Source organism: Octopus sinensis, linkage group LG5 (assembly GCF_006345805.1).
Source record: "Octopus sinensis linkage group LG5, ASM634580v1, whole genome shotgun sequence".
Taxonomy (NCBI): domain Eukaryota; kingdom Metazoa; phylum Mollusca; class Cephalopoda; order Octopoda; family Octopodidae; genus Octopus; species Octopus sinensis.
Window position 1 is genome coordinate 30294300 of NC_043001.1, and position 13937 is coordinate 30308236.

Here is a 13937-nt window from a genome sequence, read left to right on the forward strand (position 1 = left end):
TTTATGTGCCACCAGCACAGGCATATGTAGGATTAAATTCTATAACGAATTAAAAGCAGGAATAGTGCTATTAACATTATCAACCAGACATACTCAATGTATGTTTTGTTTGTTCGCTGGTTCATTGTGGTATGGTACCTGGGGAACAACTCCCTCATTATGCTGGGTGTTAAAACACCTGAAAGTCATAGACAGATAAGACAACTTACCTCCAATTGAATTCAGGTGTGATGGATGCCAATATTTTGCCATTTTTTTCATAGACTGGTGATTCGATTCATTTCTGGTTTGATTAAGTTATATGATACTGATAAGCCAAAAAAATGGTGAAACATCAGTATCCATCGTTCCTGAATTTAATCAGAGGCAAGTTGTCTCACCTGTCTACAACACCCACCATAATGAGGGAGTCATCCCCCAGGTACTATTCCACAGCAAACTGGTGAACAAATAAAACACATTCATTGAGTATGTACATTTGATAATGTTTACAACACTATTTCTGCTTATAATTTATTATTGAATTTAATTATACGTATGCATTAGCATGACATGCCAGCAAATAGATTTTACGCAATTTATATATAGTGATAGCCTGGCAATTCCGTTCATTCCCAGTTAAATTCAGGTACATGATGTTGATAAGCCCCAAAAATGGCAAAATATCGATATCCATCACTCCTGAATTCAATCAGAGGCAAATTATCTCACCTATCTATGACTTTCAGGTGCTTTAGCACCCAGCATAATGAGGGAGTCATCCACCAGGTGCTATACCACAGGGAGTCAGCAAATAAACAAGACAAGTATGTGCAGTCGATAATGTTTAATTCATTATTGAATTTAATATATATAAAGGTAAATATGTAAATATACATAAAGATGTGCTGATTGCTAAATGTTGATGGAACCTGTAGACAAAGAAGACCCAGGAAAATATGAGATATAAAGTGGTCAAGAATGATCTCCAGATCTTGAGCTTCATGGAGGATATGACAATGGACTGGAATGGTTGGGGATTTGCTCAGCTTGACAAAACTCAGGGAGGGTGATGGATGGTTTTGATGCTTGTCCCTGTCAAGTAGTTGGTTACCAGTTTGGAATTGTGGATTGGTGCATTGTCCTGGTGTAGGTACCACCAGTTTGAGAGGAAGAGTTCTGACCCTTTGTGACAAAATCTCTTCCTGAACTTCCTCAAAACTTCTACAAAATATTCTGTGTTGTCTGTCTGGCCAGAGGGAATTCAGTGAATGTAGATGATGCTCTTGTGATTGAAAAAGAGGATCATCATAAGCTTCCCAGAGGACTTACTTTGCCTGGCCTTCTTGGACCTGGGGGAGCCATGATGCCTCTATTGGGCACTTGATCTCTAGATCATAACAGTGGACCTAGCTTTTGTTATAGGTCACCAGAGACTCAAGTATTTATGGATTGGAGATAATGAGTTCAACCATCTCCTGTTGTCACCAATGCATATTTCTTTTAGTTCATCACCAAACACTCTGAGAACTTTGCTCAAAGTTCAGATCTTCATGAATAATTGTGTTACACAAACTTCAAATTGTATGCTTATTGCCATTATAGACAATTTTCATCTATTTTCATCAATTGCTCAACCACTCCTTGTCCCACTCCTTCCCATACCTCTCAACTGTCCTTGAACATCTTGTACCAGTGAAAAACAGATGTACCAGTGAAAAACAAATGTACCAGTGAAAAACAAATGTACCAGTGAAAAACAGATGCTTAGCTTAAACAAGTTAATCCATTACTGGCTGGAGCATTTCATAACTTTCTGTAGCATTTTTATCCTGTTTAACACAAAACTTTGTTGCGTAGCAAGCTTCCAAATTTTTTTCATGTCATGACTGCATTCTGCAAACTAGTCAGCTGTGGTAAGCAGTGTTCAGTAGGGTGAGTTCAAAGTGCTGTTACAGCCGTCCTCTTCAATCTGGAATAATAAAAGTTAGCAGGTCAGCTTATTAGATGTATATTAATGATGTAATAATAATAGTAATGATATAATAATAATAGTAATGATATAATAATGATAGTAATGATATAATAATAGTAATGATATAATAATAATAGTAATGATATAATAATAATAGTAATGATATAATAATGATAGTAATTATATAACAATAATCTAGGTGGTTATAACTGTATCTCCTAAAACTCTCAAACCTTCTGGGATGCACGTTGTATTTTTATGCTTCTACATCCAGTCTATCCCGAACCAACCTACCCTCCCTTCTACTCCCACAACTCATGTCTATGCACCCAATCCATTCCTGATGAACACCACCTCCTGACACAGGCCATTTTCCCCACAACTCATCTTCTTAACACCCATCAGTTCATCACCCTTTTAACTACAGAGCTAGCAATTAAACTCTGTAATTTTGAGACCCCTACTTTCTCCACACGCTCTCAGTATCATCCCTTATCTCTCTATATCTGCTGAACATTTCTTTCACCTCCCCTTCACCTGTACACCTCCTCCTTTTCCAAGCAGCAGCCCCTCCAACCCCCATTACTTCTGTCCATCTCCCACCATATACCACTGACTTTCCCCTAGCACTGTGCATCTCTTTTGCACACAACCCTCCACTACACATCATCTTTACTGCCACCTATTACCTCTCTGACCCAAACCCATTTCCCCTGCCTTTCCCTCATATATTCATGACTAACCTTGCCGCCACCCATATTCATCACTCACTACATCTCCCTCTATCCATCTGCTACTTGCCTCTCATTCTCCCATGAACTTACTTACCCACTCATACCACTTCTCTTTATTCACCTTCTTGTAACTTAAGGAAATGCCCTGATACATTTTAACCCTCCTCCACTAATCCAATCAAGGTAACCATGTATCTCTCCTGCAGCAAGATACCTGTTCCTGTCCACCACCATAATTTAACATTTCATCACCTAGCATAAAGCCACCTCCCAACTCATCTGTCTTGTCTTGCTAGTTATTTGAAAACCTCACGAGTCCCGGTATCATGTACAAACACCAGTACACTCTGTAAAGTGGTTGGTGTTAGGAAGAGCATCCAGCTGTAGAAACCATGTCAAAGCAGACATTATAACTTGGCATGGTTTGTACACTCAACTCCTGTCAAACCATCAAACCCATAGCAGCATGGAAAAAGAATGTTAAATGATTATATATATATATATAAGGTGCAGGAGTGGCTGTGTGGTAAGTAGCTTGCTTACCAACCACACAGTTCTGGGTTCAGTACCACTGTGTGGTACTTTGGGCAAGTGTCTTCTATTATAGCCTCGGGCCAACCAAAGCCTTGTGAGTGTATTTGGTAGAGAGAAACTGAAAGAAGCCCGTTGTATATATGTATGTATGTATGTGTGTGTGTGTGTGTCCGTCCCCACCAACATCTCTTGACAACCAATACTGGTGTGTTTGCATCCCCATAACTTAGCGGTTTGGCAAAAGAGACTGATAGAATAAGTACTAGGCTTACAAAGAATAAGTCCTGGGGTCGATTTGCTTGACTAAAGGCGGTGCTCCAGCATGGCCACAGTCAAATGACTGAAACAAGTAAAAGAGTATATATATCATCATCATCATTTAATGTCTGTTGTCCATGCTGCATGGGCTGGACAGTTTGACTGGACTGGAACGCAGGAAGGTTGCACCAGACTTCAGTCTGATTTGGCATGGTTTCTATGGCTGGATTCCCTAATACCAACCAATCCGAGAATGTAATGAGTGTGTTTGCATTCCACTAGCATGGATGCCATTTGTGTGACACCCGTATCTACCACAACTATGATTTTACTTGATTTGATGGGTCTTCTTCTCAATTTGTCATTGCCTCTGTGAGGCCCAATGCCTGAAAGGAGCTTTTTACCTGCCACTTTGTCTCTGTGTGGCCCAACGCTCAAAGGTGCTTTTTATGTGCCACCAGCACAGGTGCCAGTTACGTGACACAAGCATCAGCCACGACTACAATTTCACTTGGCTTGACAGGTTTCCTCAAGCACAGTAAATTGCCGAAGGTCTCGGTTACTAGTCATTGCCTCTGTGAGGCCCAGAGTTCAAAGATCATGCTTCACCACCTCATCCCATGTCTTCCTTGGTCTACCTCTACCACAGCTTCCCTCCACAGTTTGAGATTAGCACTTCTTTACACAGCTGTCCTCATCCATACACATCACATAACCATACCAGTGCAGTTATCTCTCTTGCACATCACATCTGATGTCTCTTCTGCCCAACTTTTTTCTAAAGATGCTTACACTCTGTTGAACATGCACATTGACATTGCACATCCAGCAAAACATACTGCCTTGATTTCTTTCCAGCCTACGCATGTCCTCAGCTGTCACAGGCCAAGTTTCGCTGCAGTGTATATTTCTTTATTGCCCACAAGGGGCTAAACATAGAGGACAAACAAGGACAGACAAAGGGATTAAGTCGATTACATCGACCCCAGTGCGAAACTGGTACTTTATTAATCGACCCCGAAAGGATGAAAGGCAAAGTCGACCTCGGCAGAATTTGAACTCAGAACGTAACAACAGGCGAAATACCGCTAAGCATTCAGCCCGGCACACTAACGTGTCTGCCAGCTCGCCACCTTTCACTGCAGTGTAGCATAGCTGTTTGCACACAGGCATCTTACAATCTGCCTTTCACTCTGAGGGACCCTTTGTTGCTAGCAGAGGCAGGAACTCTCTGAACTTTGACCAGCCTATTCTTATACTGTTATGCTCTTAGAGCATCCATCTCCACTACTAACTTGCTCACCTAGATAACGGAAGCTATCTACTACCTCTAGCTTACCCCATTGGCAGTTGGAGTATATTTTCTGTACATTTTTGGTGTTTATTGTACCTGTACATCTTCCACACACTCAAGCTACTTTCCCTGTTAACTTTCCTCTGATATTGCTGCACCTCTTATGTGTCCATAGCTTACACTGGGTATATCTTATGGAGTTTCTACCTATGCCTTTTCTACAGACTGAGCAGGGCCATCGACCTGAAGGGATATGCGATTTGTCTGCCTTCCTACTTACTAAGACTTTGGTTTTTGCTAGGTTAACTTTAAGGCTCTTCAATTCTTGCTTCCATATCTGAAACATCTCTGGTTCTGGTAGCAATTCAGCTATTGTCAGTAGATCATATATCTGAAAAATAAGTACACTCTAAATGGTTGCATGCCCATGGCCATTTGAGTCTAATAAGCTGTATATAAAGCTAAGTAATTTATGGATGCAAAACCATTGGTCACTCTTCGATATAATTAACTTCTTAATATATATATATATATATCATCATCATCGTTTAACATCTGTTTTCCGTGCTAGCATGAGTTGGACGGTTCGACCGGTGTTTCTACAGCTGGATGCCCTTCCTAACGCCAACCACTCCGTGAGTGTAGTGGGTGCTTTTTACATGCCACCGGCACGGAAGCCAGTCAAGGCAGTGCTGGCATTGACCACATTTGGATGGTGCTTTTTACGTGCCACAGGTATCACAACTACAATTTCCATTTGATTTTTTGATGTTGATGTACTTGAGTCAATAGGTCTCCTCAAGCACAGCAGGTTGCCCTACGATCCAAGGTAAGTATAGCAGGCCGTTCTGCGATCCAAGGCACTTTGGATGGGCTGGAGCTTCTATGTGAAGCTGGTGCAGGAAACAGCCTTGAACTCACGTTATTTGTCGGGTCTTCGCAGTCACAGCATATATATGTATATATATATATATATAATATATACACACATGCGCGCGCACATGCACACACACACACAATCATCATTTAAGATCCGTTTTTCATGCTGGCATGGGTTGGACGATTCAACAGAAGCTGGCAGGCATGAGGGCTAGACCAAGCTCGAATGACTGCTAGATACCTTTCCTAATGGCAACTACTTTACAAAGTGTACAGGGTGCTTCCTATGTGGAACTGCCACAAGTAATGAGTGGTTAAAGGGACAGGAATAGGAATCTTGCTATAGAGGAGATATAGGGTTAACCTGGTTGGAAAAGAAACATAATGGTGAAGATATGCAGGGCATACCCTCAAATTACAGAAAAGTAAGCACAAAAAGCAGGATTCTAATTCTATTGGTCTCTTTTTCCAAACTATTAAGTTACAGGGATGTAAACAAACTAACACCAGTGGTCACGTAAAACTGGGGACAAACACACATACACACCTATGCTGGACTTCTTTGAGTTTCTGTCAATCAAATCCACTTTTATACATTATGAACTTCCACGCAGTTTCCGTCTACCAAATTCACTCACAAGGCATTTGTCAGTTTGGAGCTACAATGGGACATTTTAGTTGGCCCAGAACTACAGTATAAGACACTTGCCCAAGGTGCTATGCAGTGGGATTGAACCAAATGGTTGTGAAACAAGCTTTTTCATTTCATTACATTTGCCATAAAGGCATAATACAGATGGAAGCTTGAGGGCTGAACACAGACAATGCCCACCGATTGTTACTTCCTGATAACATTGTTCTTTTTTTGAAAAACCACAAACGAGGTAATGAACCTCTTTAACAGTTACAAATTGAAGCGCTGAGCCTCTTACCAATCAAATCTCACAAAAGTTTAGCAAACATATACAATCATTTTTTTCAACTTGAGGCACTAAGCCTCTTACCAAACTCACCAAATTCAAATTGAGGCACAAAAACCTCTTACTCTACTTCCCCGACTAAGTCTCTTACTGCCTGCAGTCACAAGGTGAGGCCCCATAAGAGACAATTGTATTCATCCTTAGTAAAGGAATCTATCACCCTGTAGAAATAATTTTCTGCCATGACCTCTGTAGTCATCTGTGGAGGCCAGTCCGGGCTTTCAATGCAGGTCAGGACCGCCTGTTTCCGACCTTCCAGATTCCTCACAAAGTTCTCTATGGCCCCTCCCTTAAGAAAGAAGATCACAAATTCCTCATTTATTATACTGGGAGGGGCTACAGTTTCCTCCATCAATGGCACAATTCCCACCAAGGTTTCAGGACATGCCAGCAGTGTACTGCTAACCGCTGGCACTGTCCCATTCTTTTTCTTCTTTTTTCTCATCTTTGATATGGGAGGGGGTGGTTCCTCTGCTTTAACCAGAGGATCATCCCTCAACTCCTGCAGCTTTAGGGTCCTTTGGTAAGCAACCATTGTTACCCACCTTCTTCCTTTTTTTCGGGGAGGTCTCTACCTTCTCAACTACCTCCATCTCTCCTTCCAGAAGAGGTGGGGGAGCTCTTCCACTGCCAACTGTTCCAGGACCCTACTCTGGTACTGGGGACAGTTCTTTTTAATGTGGCCTGGTTCCAGGCACAGGTGACACTTGGGGAGGGGGCGTCCCTCAAGTATAACTGGATACCTGCAACCGGCCATTTTCAAAAAATCTGGAAAGACCAGATTCTTGGCTGATTGGGTCCACAGGGTCAAAACAGCTTTTGACCCAACCCAATCAGCCGCTGGCAAAATTTTAACATTAAGCAGCTTGGATCCGCTGCCACCCAGACCCCAGAAGATAGTATCCGCTATCCACTCGGGTTCTATCCAGGGTGGCAACCCACAGACCCAAGCTCTTGTCAACTTCTTCCCACAATACGTGAGAAGAAACAAAATCTCTTCGCCCTCTAAGGGCTGGCTCGCAAATTTGCAAGCCTCCTCAGGGGTGTCAAATAGCAACCACACCACTGCATACTTGACCCCAATGGAGATGAATTTAATAGTTGGCAAATACTTTGCCAACACTTTTTCAATTTTTGTTTTTTTAAAGAGAGCGATGGTGTCCAGCAACTTTGAGTAAGTCCTTAACACCACCGTCCTCTCTTCAAAGTCTTTCATCCACTGTTTGGGTGGGACAACCTCCCACTCCAACGTAGAGTTGTTTATCTTTCTTGCTATGTTTTTTGAGAAAAAAATTCACAGAAAACAACAGTTCACAGATTTAAAAAAACAAAAAAATGCACGAAAGAAGGAAGAAGACAAGCAACAGTTCAAAAACACAGCAAACTATTCTTCTGGTTATCCTGGTACTTCTGGCCAACTCAGTAATCCACTTGGTAATCCAGGGCACACACAACAATTTCACCAAAAAATGGGTAAAAAATAAGTTCTCAAAACACACTTCTCACCACTAAGTGAGACTTCTAAGCACAACTACAGGCAGACAAATGTCCAGAACTCAGTGGAGATTTCTTGTTCGACAAAATAATTAAACACAAGCAACAAACCCCCACTGAATCCCCAAAAAACAAATGTCTTACCTTGTAGTTGTGCTTCACTTGTTCAATAATTCATGACATTGGGTGTCATGACTCCTAGCAGTGCAAAAAAAAAAAAAACACTGACCAACACAAGCTTCTTACCACATAGCCACACCTGCACATTATGTGTGTGTGTGTGCGTGTACACACACTTACATATATATATCAAAATCAAAATCGAAATCGATCAACAACAATGGAAATTGTAGCTGTGATACCAGTGCTGGTGGTACGTAAGAGAACCATCTGAACATGGCCGTTGCCAGCGCCGCCCTGACTGGCCTCCATTCCTGTGGCACATAAAAAGCACCATCCGATCATGGCCATTGCCAGCCCCGCCTGGCCCCTGTGCCGGTGGCACGTAAAAAGCACCAACCGATCGTGGCCGTTTGCCAGCATCATTTGGCACCTGTGCCAGTGGCACATAAAAAGCACCCACTACACTCACGGAGTGGTTGGTGTTAGGAAGGGCATTCAGCTGTAGAAACACTGCCAGATCAGACTGGAACCTGGTACAGCCTTCTGGCTTCCCAGACCCCAATTGAACCATCCAACCCATGGTAGCATGGAAAGCGGACGCTAAACAATGATGATGATGATATATATATATGTATATATATATATATATATATAATTCACTGTCACTAAAGTAACCAAGGATGCAGGGAGCACCACCATTGCTACAAATGAGCCATAGACTATTCAGCCATAGAAAGCACACGTTCTATTTGAAATGACAGAGACAATCTCCCCACCACAAGTGAGGTGCATTAGATTAGCATGCTTATTTCATATAGAAATTAATGCTCATCAGTAATGCTTATTCCATTGCACATGGTGAAGCTAAATTTTTGCCTGTCAGTAATATAGAAAATACCATAGTGGCTGATTCCACAAAATGGTAATGTGAAAATTATAAAATAATTAAGGTGGCTAGACGCAGTTTAAAACCAAAAAAGAAATAATTCCCCATCACTAATGTGACCAAGGGTGCTGGGAGCAACTCGCAATAGAGTAAGCATCACTGATGAGTATTAATTTCTAAACGAAATTAATATGCTAATCTAAAGCATCTTGCTTGCACTGAGGAGATCGTCTCCCCTGTCCAAATAGACTGTGCTTTCTGTAGCTAAAGTGTCTATGACATATTCATAGCAATGCAAGTGCTCTCTGCACCCTTGATCACTTTAGTGACAGGGAATTATTTCGTTTTTGGTTTTAGATTGCATCTAGCCACCTTAATTATATATATATATGTGTGTGTCAAGTTCATCAACATCAAAATAAAAATTGTATGGATATTGTAGTTGTGATACCCGTGCCGGTAGCACGTAGGGCCTCACAGAGGAAATGACGAAGACCAAGACCCCTGAGATATGCTGTGACTGTGAAGACCCGACAAATGGCTCGCAGGACAGCCTGCTGTGCTAACCTTGGACCGTAGAGTGACCCGCTGTTCTCAAGGAGACCTATTGAGTCGAGTACGTCAACACCAACATCAAAATAAAAATCAAATGGAAATTGTAGTTAAGACACCTGTGCCGGTAACACATAAAAAGCACTGCCCAAACATGGCAGATGCCAGCGCTGCTTGACTGGCGTCCGTGTCGGTGACACGTAAAAGCACCAACCGATCGTGGCCATTTGCCAGCCTCCTCTGGCACCTTGCCGGTGGCACGTAAAAAACATCCACTACACTCACGGAGTGGTTGGCATTAGGAAGGGCATCCAGCTGTAGAAACAATGCCAAACCAGACTGGAGCCTGGTGCAGCCTCCATGGCTTACCAGACCCCGGTTGAACCATCCGACCCATACTAGCATGGAAAACGGATGTTAAATGATGATGATGATATATATATAAAATAATAAAACTCAAAAGTTTGTTTTCCTGCCCTTTAAGATGGTAAAGATTACGAATAAAAATGTCATTTACCCCTTAAAGTAAAAAAACCAAGTTGAAAATGTTATTTGTGGCAACAACACTTCAAAGAGTTGTCGCAGCTACCACTGTCCGTCCTTTTTTCTGACTTCCTATTTGCTTCCCTTAATCATTAATACAACTTTCGGAGTGCCATAGACCGAAAGATAAAAATTTTCCCCAATATTTTTATATTTTTATGAATCACAGGTACTTGATTTTTTTTCTTTTCTGAAAGGGGAAAATTATGTTATTTAAAATAAAATATTAAACTTTATGTTAAGTTTGTCATCTTAATCAAAACCAAACTGCTGTTCAAACAATGATAACAAAATTAGTCAATATCTAATGGGTAGGCATACTGGACCATCTGAAGCAGTTGCATTCATTTTAGGATTTTTAATTCATGAAAGAGAACCTGCAATATTGAGACTGCAAGTTTATCTAACAGATGAACTAAGAATATTGCTCAGAAATAATGAGGCTGTCAATAAACAACATATGACAGAAGTATATGGTATTAATCAAACATACTTTTGGCCATTCAGCCAGTTTCACAAAAAACCCAATTTAGTTGTATATCCTGAAACTTATATCAATTTTCTTCACTAAAGTATTCTTGTGTGAATACAAAAAAAAAAAAAGAATTTTTCTCCTAGATAATATCAACTGAGATGATCTTTTCAAGTAAAATATATCTCAAAAAATTTCATCTACAGAATTTAACGTTTTCACTCCCAACATACCCCCAAAACTAATGTTAAGAGGCAGTAATAAATTTTTTTGGCATTTATAGAAAGATACAGGAGTTACCATATTTATACTGATCGATACAACATTGACAGAATTCTTTTCATTGTGCATCAATGACTTTGCATAAGCATTACTTTATGCTGAAGTACCCACGTATTTCACCTGGAACAGTGGTAACAAAGAATGGCAAAAAGTTGAAGGCCATTTGAATGTTTTCAAAGAAAGAACACATGGTCATGTTAATGTTGTCATAACAAAGACCAGACAACTGTATTAAAGAATTTTAGTGCATAAAGTTCAAAATGGTATTTTTTCCTTTGCCACTGCACATTAACAGTTTTAACTTGGATTGGTTGTGACCCAACGTATCACAGGTACATCTTGTGTGTATGTATATATATATACATATTATGGAGAGGGAGCGCTAAGCAGTGATAAGTAGAATTGTAATGTTATTATCAGTCCAAATATGCTTGATGCATGTATAACGCTACCAGTCACTGTATGGTGACTGGAAAAGCATCGAGTCAATCTCTTCAGTCGGCTCATAGCATAGTCTGTCTAGTGTCTGTCACTGAAAAGGAGATAACTACTCCAAAATGCTAGCACTTCAAAGTCTAAGTAGGTGGTGCTGCAAGCTGATCTAAGTGTATACACACCATTTGTCTACAAGTAAGATATATTCTCCAGGACAAAATGCAGTGATTAGCCTGTTCCCCAGTTTGAACATGCATCAAGCATATTCGGCCTGATAACAACATATATATATATATATATATATACTCTTTACTCTTACTTGTTTCAATCATTTGACTTCGGCCATGCTGGAGCACTGCCTTTAGTCAAGCAAATCGACACCAGGGCTTATTCTTTGTAAGCCCTGTATTTTTGATTTATATATACATATAGCGACATATGTACACCTTTATACAAACACACACATATATATACATACATACAGCTTTCAGTTTCTACCTACCAAATCCATAGGCAAGACTTTGGTCAGCCAGGGGCTGTGAAAGACACTTGCCTAAGTTGCCATGCAGTGGTACTGAACTCAAAACCACACAGCTAGGAAGCAAGCTTCTTCTTAACCACATAGCTATACATGCACCTAAACACACACATACTCCTTTTACTTGTTTCAGTCATTTGACTGTGGCCATGCTGGAGCACCGCCTTTAGTTGAGCAAATCGACCCCAGGACTTATTCATTGTAAGCTTAGTACTTATTGTCACTCTCTTTTGCCAAACCGCTAAGTTACGGGGGACATAAACACACCAGCATCAGTTGTCAAGCAATGTTGGGGGGACAAACACAAACATATACACACACATATATATATATATATATATATATACATATATACAACGGGCTTCTTTCAGTTTCCGTCTACCAAATCCACTCACAAGGCTATAGAAGACACTTGCCCAAGGTTCCACGCAGTGGGACTGAACCCAGAACCATGTGGTTGGTAAGCAAGCTACTTACCACACAGCCACTCCTACATATAAGTATTGTCAAAATGATTGAAGAATCAGCATACTGTTAAAAAATTTGATTGGCACTCATCAAAAGTTATTGTGGTAAACAAGAACTTAAAAGCATTGAATATTTGTTTGAACTTTTTATGTGCAGGGTTCAAATCCTGCTGTGAACTTTGATTCCATCTTTCAGTGTTCAATAAAATACTAGTTCAGAACAATAGACTGGAAAATTGTTCAAGAATTGGACAACATGCTTTGTAATACTTACTTCACCTCCTCATGTTCAGAATGCCAAGAAGATGGTGAATTTGGTGGTGAGCAAGGTATCTTTGAAGGAAACAAACTTTGTTATCTTCAAAGGATACTATCTTTGTATTTGTCTTTAAAAAGTCTATAACTAGCTTATAACACTAAATAAGTCACCAAGGAACAGAAATGAAACTGGTGGTGCAAAAAAGAAGTTAATAGCAGGACACAGAAATATCACTCATCAGTAAACAAAGACTAACAGTACAGCAACTAATACCAAAAGCAACTATAGACTTCTTAATTAGTACTCATTAGGGAGTGGCTAGATTTTATGACTTAAATAACATATTTAACGATGGAGGAAGAGCCGGTAAAAAAGTTTGAAATGAATGAAACTAAAATTCAAAAAAGGCTCTTCTCTCCACTTTGTGATGCAAGCATAAAAAGTGTGATGTTATATGATGAATTCAGAGGGCATGCAGCAATTTGAGAATAAGTTCTGTAAAGTTTCTTGTATGCAAAATGCACCAAGCAAACTAAGTTGAGATAGTGACTGGATATTGAGAGAAAATATCTGCATGAGTAAGAGATATATGGTTATATGCAGTGCATATTTATTGGACAAAGGGTTGAGACAACTGGAAGCATTTATATTTCAATGGTTTTTATAAAAACTAGCAGAGATACCCAGCCTTGCATGGGATTAAAATGGCATAAATTTTTATTGTTTTACTTGTTTCAGTCATGTGACTGTGGCCATGCTGGAGCACTGCCGTTGGTCGAAGAAATCAACCACAGGATTTATTCTTTGTAAGCCTAGTATTCATTCTGCCAATGTCTTTTACCAAATTGCTAAGTAACGGGAATGTAAATACAGCAACATCAGTTGTCAAGCAATGGTGGGGGTAAAAACACAAGACACGCACACACATACATATATATACGACAGTGTTCTTTCAGTTTCCAAGTACGAAATCCACTCACAAGGTTTTGGTTGGTCTGAGGCTATAATAAGCATATATATATATATATATATATATATATATATAGTAGCTGACATAGCTGGTAATTCCCAGGAAAGCGAGCTTATCCCTTGGTTCCATTCTCATGATTGTTTTGCTAATCTAATAACAAAAATACAAAGTATGTAGCCCTTACAACGGTTTTTGTGTATTTATTGAGAATACCGAACTGTCTTATAAAGGATCTTGTTTTTAGGAATTCCCAATAAGTTATGAATACCCAAATTGTGAAGTC

General features: G+C 40.1%; 1 long non-coding RNA gene across 2 annotated transcripts; it reads right to left on the bottom strand.

The window, feature by feature from the left end:
• Positions 1 to 811: 811 nt before the first annotated feature.
• LOC118763609 lies at positions 812 to 11768 on the bottom strand. 2 transcript variants are annotated; one of them, XR_004999366.1, is made up of 3 exons: positions 10206 to 11768; positions 5055 to 5165; positions 812 to 1951 (listed from the first exon to the last, which is right to left on the bottom strand). It is a non-coding gene; the product is annotated as an uncharacterized LOC118763609 (long non-coding RNA). The 2 variants fall into 2 exon arrangements; XR_004999365.1 differs by lacking the exon at positions 5055 to 5165.
• Positions 11769 to 13937: the final 2169 nt, after the last annotated feature.